The 9,363-nt window shown below is 42.0% G+C and overlaps 1 long non-coding RNA gene across 1 annotated transcript; it reads left to right on the forward strand.

Moving 5' to 3' along the window:
* Nucleotides 1-918: 918 nt before the first annotated feature.
* On the forward strand, nt 919-4,303 carry LOC119872007. Its single transcript, XR_005358855.1, has 3 exons — nt 919-984; nt 1,203-1,285; nt 3,508-4,303. It is a non-coding gene; the product is annotated as an uncharacterized LOC119872007 (long non-coding RNA).
* Nucleotides 4,304-9,363: the final 5,060 nt, after the last annotated feature.

Below are 9,363 nucleotides of genomic sequence, written 5' to 3' on the forward strand. Positions count from 1 at the left end.
ATCAGCACAACCCCAAGAAAATTAATTCCCATTCAACCAGCATAGCTAGACAAAGGTTCCACTGGTTTCTCAGATGCCTCAAAGATTGTAAGTGGGAGGTGCTTCTTATTTTTGTGTGGAAGCAAATCACAGGGAGTCCTCTCCAGAGGAGTACGGGATTGTCCATAGTCCAGGCATTCTGATATTAGTGAGGTCGTCTTCAAAGCAAATGCCTTTGTATGCTAATTTGGCATTTGTATGATCTGTGCCCATAGCAGGCTCTCTAAAGACAGAGGAAAGGGTGTGGGATCTCCTAAGAGTTCATCTTGTAAGTGAGACTGACAGGGGCTCAGGGGGAGAAGCTACACTGAGCTTAGGATGCGTCCACATCTTTCAGATATCCTGTGGACAGAACAGAAGGGAAGGGTCAGGGATTCTTTCCCTGGCAGATCTGCAACAGTTGGGAGTGTGTGTGTATTAAGTGTACTAAACATTGCTCTTTATGAAAACTGACTTCTACTTCCCACCTTCTACCTTCACCTCAAATTTAGGTTAAGTTTCCTTCCAGCAATGAGAGGAAAGAAGAGTAAGGGGACCTGGGGTGGGTGACATGAGTGCAGTGCCTCTCACCAGGCCAGGGCCTGGGGCTGCCATGTTGGGCAGCTGCAGGGTGCACCATCCCCATGGTGCCCTGTGTGGAGGTGGGCTACGTAGCTGTCTGGCCACCGCATGTCACAGCCTGGATTCTGAACCATGAGGTTTGTCATAGACCCCTCTTACCCTTTACTCTGTTTCTTTCTCACTCGGTGGCAGTCTCTCTCCCTCCCCCATCCTTCTTCCTTCCCCAGCAGAGTACTCTGCATGTGGTGGGGTCACCTCTGGCTCCATGCCTCATGAGCTGTGGGATCTTGGGCAAGTTATTTACCTTCCTTTCGCTTCAGGGTCCCCACTGTATAAGAAGGACAAGAACTGCGTATTCATCCTGGGATGGTTGTGCAAAGTGAGGTGAGACGTGTCAGGTGCTAGCCTGCTGCCTGGCGCTTGGGAGAACCCATAAGTGGTGGCTAGTTTCGTGCTATTGCTGTGGTCACAGCTACCATGCAGTTGCCCAACCACCCATACCCAAAGCACATGGAGGTCTTGTTGCCCTTTTTTGAAGATAAATGGAGAGGTTAGTTAGCTCAGAGGAGTCTAATAATGCAGCTCCATCCCTTCATTTTCAGATAAGTAACCTGAGGAACAGAGATGTCAAGATACACCTTCAGCTGCATAGCTGGTTCTAGAAGCACCAGGGATGAGAACTAAGGTCCGTTGTATCAAATATTTGATAACATTTCCATAAGGCCAGAGGCTCCAGCTTCGCAGCCTTCAATTATGAGCTGTTTCAATCAGGCACGTGTATCTGATGATTACAATCAGCTGCTAGGAAACAAAGTCCTGATTGATCAATTCATTTTCATCCTCTTCTTCCTAACATGGGATTTATGACACACAAATTCTCCTCACTGAAAGGCCGAGCGGGCCCTTGTTCCTGGGGAAGGGAGTCGGGTGCCAGCCAGCTCCCCTGGGTCGCTGATGCCTGGTGCTCACTCGGAGCTGTGTCTCCAACTTTCCTGAAGCCAGAGAAAGGGAAGTGAACCTCCCAGCCTGGGGACGTCTCCTGACTTGTGCAAGTGAGGGTTTCTCTTTGCCTGGGTGAATCCTGCTTGTCCCCCCATTGCTCAGGCTAAATCCTATTTCTCCAGAGAGGTCCAAATTCCAGGCCCGGCTTCCCTGCCCTGGTGGATCCCATCTCCTCCTGAGTGCATAGACGGTGCTATCCAAGTCGCCGTCTACTGGGAGATTTTCTGGAGGGGGATCATATTATCACATCATATTTTCAGGTTCTTTTCCCTTAAGGCATTTATTAAATCAACTGATCAGTGATTCTCTCTCCTCACTGACATGACTGGGGTGGGGGGGAGCCTAAATTTTTTATTCTACTCTTTGTCTGATTCCTTAAGATAGATGTTAGCATACTAACACTCATCTTTTGTTTCTAATATAAATATTTCTATGCATTTCTCTCAAAGCTGGGTATAATATTCTATACAGACATTCTTTTCAAGCTTACACAGGACAGTCATGAAACCTGACTTTCTACTAAGTCATAAAGGAATCCATGAATTTCAAAGGATTCATTACTTTTTTAAGCACAAAGCAATGAAATTACAAATCAGTAACAGGTAACTAGAGCAACCCCAAATATCTCAAAATTTCTGAAATATTCATGTGTATTCTTCTGCTGCTGAACACAAAACATCCTGCATATAGCCCATCATCACATCGAGGTTGGTACTGAACTGACCAAATAGCGGCTACTAGTTCCAAATCCACCCGGCTCGATCAATTCCTGAGAACTGTTAAAGCTTCTTGTATACTGGCAGGTGTGTCCTTTTCTCCTTATACTTCTGCCAGTTTGTGGTTTATAGACGTTAGGGCTGTTATTTCATCCCTAGAATTTTAAGCCGTCTAACAGCTTCAGAGTTATTTTATCAACATAGAGAAACATTCTTTAGTCCTCATAATGCTTTTTGCTTTAAAGTATATTTTGTCTGGCGTTACGATAGCAATACTGTATTTTTTTTTTTGGAACTGGCATATAATTTTTCATTCTCTTTCAGCTATCCTGAATCATTTAGTTGTGACTCTTGTAAACAGCGATAGCTAGATTTTTTGGTAAAATTCCATTAGGGCTATTTTTAATTTTTAGATTCTTAAAAACTTTAGGCTTACAGAAAATTTGCAAATACAGTAGAGTTCCTATATACCATTCACCCAGCTTCCCTTTATGTTAACATATTACACGACCACTGTACATTGGTCAAAACTAAGAAATCAATAGAGTATTATAAACTAAATTTTCACATTTCACCAGGTTCTGTATTTTTTTCGGTTTCAGCATACCACATTGCAATTAGTATTTTTCTCTTTTAGAGTTTAATGCTTCTCATTTTTCATGACTTGTAATGATCTTAAAATACCACCTTATACTGTTGGCACTGTTATTGCTACTTTTCTTAAGTTTTTATTAATTGAAATTTGAGTCATTCCCTTTTAAACCCAACTAATATAGAATTTATGAGTGGTTTTCAATTTTCTTTTAGTGGTTTTCCCAGATATTTTAATAGGGCATAATTAATAAAGTCAAAAGTTAATCAGTGTTAATCCAACTACCTTCCTTCTAAAATATGCATTAATATTTATAGGACTATAATTCTATCTTGTTTTAAGCCCCCGAGACACCATCACTGTTTTCATACGGTGTTTGTGTGCATGTAACAACATATTAAACTCTGTCAACCTGTCTTTCATGTAAGATCTTCCATCTGGGATGTTTTGCTTGTGCTTGAAATAATTCCTTGAGTAAGGAACAATTAGAAGTAAAAATTCCGGGGAGGGAAGGGTGGGAGGAGGAGGGGGGAAAGAGCTTTTTTTGTTCTGCTTTCCATGAACATCAAACTAAATCAAACCTATTGGCGATTGCAGCAGCACTGACTTGCCAGCGCAAAGAAGAGAAGGAAAGATCTTTGCCAGGGGAGGAATCCAGAAGTAGAGGACCAAAGCAGGAAGTTGAGAGTTCAAATCAAGACCGGAGAATTGATGAATCACTTTGGTCCTTACCACCTCTCCAAACCAGTCCCCCTACAGAAATCTCTCTGGAGACCCAGGTTTTCACCTCCACTCTAGCAAAGCCTGTGCTCTAATTTCAGACACTCTATTTCTCCAGATTCAGAGGTGGAAGTCATGGACCAGCCTTTTTGCCACTGTGTGAAGAAGGCTTGGGAATCTGCAGAGGTGATGCTAGAACCCCCACTGCCTTTGCCTCTGAGCTCAAAAGATTTGGGGCCATGGCCTCTCCCTTTCTACCCTAAGCTGGGGGAGCCCTGGTGGGACAGTATATATTTCAACTGGGAACTACTTTCTAGTCTGTGTGGGCTACTGAGCCACACCTGCCCTCAACACAGCCACTCATCTGGAACCCAGAACACTTTGGAGCCAGACTTGGACCTGTCTGCATAGGAGCCATCATCCACGAGCCAAAAGGAGTCAGACAGCCCCCAGAGAACATGGTACTACAGAACACTGGACAGCTACCTGCCATAGCTGGCTCTTAGCCACATCCATCCAGCTCTGGACACACACCCCAGAGATGGAGATCTGTGGTGGTGGAGACCTCCAGAATGATGCTGTCCTCCCCTACCCCACCCTGGATACATGCTACTTTTGAACCATGAGGCCTTAGGACCATATGGCCTTAGGAAAGCTGAAGGATCAGCCTGGGAACTTGTCTCTTCATTTAGTCCCTAATAAGACAATAAATGTTGTTTTTAGAGGCCTTAAGAAAAAAAAAAAAAAAGAAGAAGTAAAAATTCCTCTGTTTTTCTTAGAAGTGGCTGAATTATACACTTGTCTGGGAAGTAGGGGTTTACCGGGCATAAAATTTTATATTTGCAGTCATTTTCTCTGTTCTTTTAAGAAAATATTTCCCAGGCTTCTCCCTTCCTATTCAGGGTCCTGCCAGACTGCTTGCTGTTTGGGGCACGTAGCCTGATCTCTGACCCTGTTTATGGCCATCTCTTTCTCTTGGGGGTCCGCAGGAGCACTACCAAATGTTTACAGTTATATTTCTTTTGATTTAACCCATTTGGAATGTGTTAGGCTTCCTGAATTGAAAGATCCAATAAATCTTCGTAAAATTTCTTTATTTTAAAATTCTTCACATTAAAGTTATTTTAAATCTTTCAAATTCGCGGGCATTAATGCTTCTAATTTCACCTCTCATGCATTCTGTTAACTTTGGAATCCAAACATATATGCTGGACTTCCCACTCCACCCTCTACACCTGTCTTCTCTGACACTTCTCCCACTTGTAGCTTGGTGCACCTTTGGGGGTAACTCTTCTGTATTTGTTTTCCAGGATTAATTTCATGTGTATATCATTTGATCTTTATTGAAGTTTTAAATTTGTTACCTTTTTTTATAAATTTATTTTTTATTGGTGTTCAATTTGCCAACATATAGAATAACACCCAGTGCTCATCCCATCAAGTGCCCCCCTCAGTGCCCGTCACCCAGTCACCCCCACCTCCTGCCCACCTCCCCTTCCACCACCCCTAGTTTCTTTTACGTTTTTATATATAAAGTCCTATGATTTTTTAATCACGCATTTTTATTATATTTTATGGCCTCCTAAACTTAGGTTAATTTTATCTTCTATTTGTCAAAACACCTTAACACTCAAATATTATGTTCCCCAGTTGGTAATTCCAGTATCTGAAGTATTTGCAGATCTCCTACTGACTTGTGTGCACACCTATTCACTGATATTCCTACACATTAGCTGTTCAGTTCACAACTGGTTTGAAGGTGCATTCATCCAAAGACAGCTTGCCGTTGCTTCAACCTGGAGTCACCTTAAAATTAAAACTTGGCCTGACATTTTTGAACAGCCTCCAATCATGTGAATTTAGACTATGAACTCACCAAGACAGAACAGTCCCAGAGCTGAGAAATTTCAGGGAAGATTTTTCCTTCTCCTCAAAAACCAAGATGGTGACAGGTAAGTTTTCTTGATGTTTTCTTCTGGGATTAACTTTTCATATTGACACTGCTCTCGTAGCTCAGCATTCTAGGGGTTAGGGGGCCGGTCTCATTTTAGACTCCTCACCTCAGGTGGGCTCTAAATTCTGTCTCCTGCCCCTGTGCCCCTCTTGGCTATCATGCCGGGAAGTCAAGTCACCAAGTCTGTCAGATGTTAAGAGGACAAAAGCTCATGTCAGAATTAGCTTAACCTTCTGGAGCTCCAGGTTCACTTTGCTGAACTCTAAGAATTCATCAGCATCTTGCTGGCTCATCAGTGTGTGTTTTAAAGACTTGGTTCCACCAACAGCAACTAAAAATGAGAGACAATCATTTGGTATAAGCTGAAAACACCTCAAGAAAACCTAAATGGTACAAACTCCTGCTGGAAAATTTTTTCTGAGCTTTCTTAAATCCCAGAATCAGTGCCAGGAAATTGAATTATAGTTCCTGATAAAATCCCACACATAACCGACGAAAGGCCACACCCACGAGATTAACCAATGCTAATTATGAAGCTTCTCAACTTATTAAGATGCATCACGATACTAGTTTCTTAGGACTTCCATAAAGGTACCACAGACTGGGTGGCTTACAATGATAGGAATGTATTATTTGCTCATAGTGAATGAGGCTTAGATGTCCAAAATCAATCCATTGGTGTGGTTGGTTCCTTCTGGAAGCACTGAATGGGGACATGGTCCCAAGACTCTCTCCTAGTGACTGGTGGCTCTTGGCAATCCTGGCCATCCTTGGGCATGTAGCTACGTCAGTCTCTGCCTCTGTCCTCTGTGGCTTCTCCTGTCTCTGTGTTCTGTACCCTTCAGGTAAGGACATGATTTACAGGATTTAGGACACATCCTAGTCCATATGACCTCATTTAAATTTAACACATCTGCAGAGACTCTACTTCCAAATAAGGTCACATTCTGAGGTCTGATGGCCATGAATTTGGGGAGCATACTCTCTAATCCTCTAAAATCACCTGAGCTTTCTCCTAAAGTTCTCATGTAACTTGGGGAAATAAACTGGTACTGCAATCTCATCAGAACATACTCACTAGCCTACCGGGACTTCCCTCCTTCTTGCATCTCAGGCGTGGTTCATGATCCTCTTTCTACTGGGGGAGGAGTTCATTATGTCTTGCTAGGATCCAGGGTTCTGTAGTTTACAGTCCTGCATTCCTTTTGTCTCACCATCTGAATTCATTTTTCTTTTTTTTTTCTTTTTTCTTTTTATTTTTTTAATTTATTTTTTATTGGTGTTCAATTTACTAACATACAGAATAACCCCCAGTGCCCGTCACCCATTCACTCCCACCCCCCGCCCTCCTCCCCTTCTACCACCCCTAGTTCGTTTCCCAGAGTTAGCAGTCTTTACGTTCTGTCTCCCTTTCTGATATTTCCCACACATTTCTTCTCCCTTCCCTTATATTCCCTTTCACTATTATTTATATTCCCCAAATGAATGAGAACATATAATGTTTGTCCTTCTCCGACTGACTTACTTCACTCAGCATAATACCTTCCAGTTCCATCCACGTCGAAGCAAATGGTGGGTATTTGTCATTTCTAATAGCTGAACAATATTCCATTGTATACATAAACCACATCTTCTTTATCCATTCATCTTTCGTTGGACACCGAGGCTCCTTCCACAGTTTGGCTATCGTGGCCATTGCTGCTATAAACATCGGGGTGCAGGTGTCCCGGTGTTTCATTGCATTTGTATCTTTGGGGTAAATCCCCAACAGTGCAATTGCTGGGTCGTAGGGCAGGTATATTTTTAACTGTTTGAGGAACCTCCACACAGTCTTCCAGAGTGGCTGCACCAGTTCACATTCCCACCAACAGTGTAAGAGGGTTCCCTTTTCTCCGCATCCCCTCCAACATTTGTTGTTTCCTGCCTTGTTAATTTGCCCCATTCTCACCGGTGTGAGGTGGTATCTCATTGTGGTTTTGATTTGTATTTCCCTGATGGCAAGTGATGCAGAGCATTTTCTCATATGCATGTTGGCCATGTCTATGTCTTCCTCTGTGAGATTTCTCTTCATGTCTTTTGCCCATTTCATGATTGGATTGTTTGTTTCTTTGGTGTTGAGTTTAATAAGTTCTTTATAGATCTTGGAAACTAGCCCTTTATCTGATATGTCATTTGCAAATATCTTCTCCCATTCTGTAGGTTGTCTTTGAGTTTTGTTGACTGTATCCTTTGCTGTGCAAAAGCTTCTTATCTTGATGAAGTCCCAATAGTTCATTTTCCCTTTTGTTTCTTTTGCCTTCGTGGATGTATCTTGCAAGAAGTTACTATGGCCGAGTTCAAAAAGGGTGTTCCCTGTGTTCTTCTCTAGGATTTTGATGGAATCTTGTCTCACATTTAGATCTTTCATCCATTTTGAGTTTATCTTTGTGTATGGTGAAAGACAGTGGTCTAGTTTCATTCTTCTGCATGTGGATGTCCAATTTTCCCAGCACCATTTATTGAAGAGACTGTCTTTCTTCCAATGGATAGTCTTTCCTCCTTTATCGAATATTAGTTGCCCATAAAGTTCAGGGTCCACTTCTGGGTTCTCTATTCTCTTCCATTGATCCATGTGTGCCAGTACCACACTGTCTTGATGACCACAGCTTTGTAGTACAACCTGAAATCTGGCATTGTGATGCCCCCAGATATGGTTTTCTTTTTTAAAATTCCCCTGGCTATTCGGGGTCTTTTCTGATTCCACAGAAATCTTAAAATAATTTGTTCTAACTCTCTGAAGAAAGTCCATGGTATTTTGATAGGGATTGCATTAAACGTGTATATTGCCCTGGGTAACATTGACATTTTCACAATATTAATTCTGCCAATCCATGAGCATGGAATATTTTTCCATCTCTTTGTGTCTTCCTCAATTTCTTTCAGAAGTGTTCTATAGTTTTGAGGGTATAGATCCTTTACATCTTTGGTTAGGTTTATTCCTAGGTATCTTATGCTTTTGGGTGCAATTGTAAATGGGATTGACTCCTTAATTTCTCTTTCTTCAGTCTCATTGTTAGTGTATAAAAATGCCACTGACTTCTGGGCATTGATTTTGTATCCTGCCACACTACCGAATTGCTGTATGAGTTCTAGCAATCTTGGGGTGGAGACTTTTGGGTTTTCTATGTAGAGTATCATGTCATCGGCGAAGAGGGAGAGTTTGACTTCTTCTTTGCCAATTTGAATGCCTTTAATGTCTTTTTGTTGTCTGATTGCTGAGGCTAGGACTTCCAGTACTATGTTGAACAGCAGTGGTGAGAGTGGACATCCCTGTCTTGTTCCTGATCTTAGGGGAAAGGCTCCCAGTGCTTCCCCATTGAGAATGATATTTGCTGTGGGCTTTTCATAGATGGCTTTTAAGATGTCGAGGAATGTTCCCTCTATCCCTACACTCTGAAGAGTTTTGATCAGGAATGGATGCTGTATTTTGTCAAATGCTTTCTCTGCATCCAATGAGAGGATCATATGGTTCTTGGTTTTTCTCTTGCTGATATGATGAATCACATTGATTGTTTTACGGGTGTTGAACCAGCCTTGTGTCCCAGGGATAAATCCTACTTGGTCATGGTGAATAATTTTCTTAATGTACTGTTGGATCCTGTTGGCCAGTATCTTATTGAGAATTTTTGCATCCATGTTCATCAGGGATATTGGTCTGTAATTCTCCTTTTTGAACTAAATCACAACAAGAAGTTTGGAAGGACCTCAAACACGTGGAGATTAAGGACCATCCTGCTAAA

The sequence above is a fragment of the Canis lupus genome, chromosome 5 (assembly GCF_011100685.1).
Source record: "Canis lupus familiaris isolate Mischka breed German Shepherd chromosome 5, alternate assembly UU_Cfam_GSD_1.0, whole genome shotgun sequence".
Lineage (NCBI taxonomy): Eukaryota > Metazoa > Chordata > Mammalia > Carnivora > Canidae > Canis > Canis lupus.